We start from the raw sequence: 1,489 nt of genomic DNA on the forward strand, positions 1-1,489 counted from the left end.
TGAAAACCAACAGGGGCAGCTCTACTAGCTATGAGTCGGAATCAACTCAATGGCGGGAGTTCATTGGTTGGTTGGTTTCATCTTCTTGATAAGGATGTACTGGTAGATTATCTATTTATAGTTTTAAAATTATATTGACAGGGCATTGCCAGAGGTTCAGGCCAGATTCAGAAGCGTACCTGGAACAAGGGCTATCACTGCTAATATCAAATTAATCTTGACTCAAAGCAGATAATACCAGAAAGATATTTGTGTTTTATTGACTGCAAAGGCTTCCAACTGTGTGGATCATAACAAACAATGGATAGCTTTGAGAAGAATGGGAATCCCATGACACTTACATTGTGTTCACGCAGAACTTGTACACATATCAAGAGGCGGTTTTTCGAACAGACCAAGAACATACTGCATGCTTTCAAATCAAGAAAGGTGTGCATCAGGGTTGCTTTCCCTCACCAAACTTATTCTATCTGCATACTAAGCAAATCATCAGAGAAGCTGAATTTTTTGAAGAATGAAGCATCCGGATTGGACGCAGGCTTATTCAGAACCTAGGATATGCAGATGAAACAACCTTGTTTGCTGAAAGTGAGGGGGGCCTTAAACACTTGCTAATGAAGATCAAGCATTGCAGCCTTCTGTATGGATTATAACTCAATATAAAGCAACTGGATCAACAGATAACATCATGATAAATGGAGAAGAGGTTGAAGTTGTCAAGGATTTTGTCTTGCTTGGATCCAGTCAAAGCTCATAGAAGCAGTAGTGAAAAGATCAAATGATGTGTTGCATTCATTCGACAACCGTGCACAAGACTTTAAAGTACTAGAAAGCAGGGATGTTACTTTGAGGGGTAAGTTAGCAAGACCCAAGCCATGTTATTTTCAGTTGCTTCGAATGCATGTGAAAGTTGGACAATGACTAAGGAAGACAGAAGAACTGATACATTTGAATCGTGGTGCTGACAAGGAATATTGACACGATGGTGGGCGGCCAAAAGAACAAGCCGATCTGTCTTGGAAGAAGGACAGCCGGAATGCTCCTCAAGACTGACCAGACTTCATCTCACAAGACTTTGGCATGTTTTCGGAAGAGACCAGTCCCTGCAAAAGGACATCATGCTTGGTAACGCAGCGGGGCAGCAATAAAGAGGAGATGGACTGACAACCGTGGCTTTATCGATGGGCGCCAACGACAGTCGTGATGGTGGCGCAGGACGGGGCAGTATTTCTTGCTGTCCTACCCAGGGCCAGGGACGGTACCAACAACACGTTCGTACGGAGCCGACGTGATGTTTCCAATGAGAAGGCATCTGGAGTATTTGGTCCGGCATTGGGCTAGGGCGGCGGCTCCTCAGCGCTGTTCTCGTTCCGTGTAAGTAGGGCCCGACTGGGCCGGAGCGACGTGCTCGCTCCTCCGCTGTGCCGGGAACGCGTCCGGGGCATCCCTGCCGGGAGCTGAGAGGAAAGCCGGCTGCGGGAGCCGGGCC

This window comes from Echinops telfairi, unplaced genomic scaffold, assembly GCF_000313985.2.
Source record: "Echinops telfairi isolate 266 unplaced genomic scaffold, ASM31398v2 ScPeMD7_18;HRSCAF=68, whole genome shotgun sequence".
In the NCBI taxonomy this organism is placed as follows: domain Eukaryota; kingdom Metazoa; phylum Chordata; class Mammalia; order Afrosoricida; family Tenrecidae; genus Echinops; species Echinops telfairi.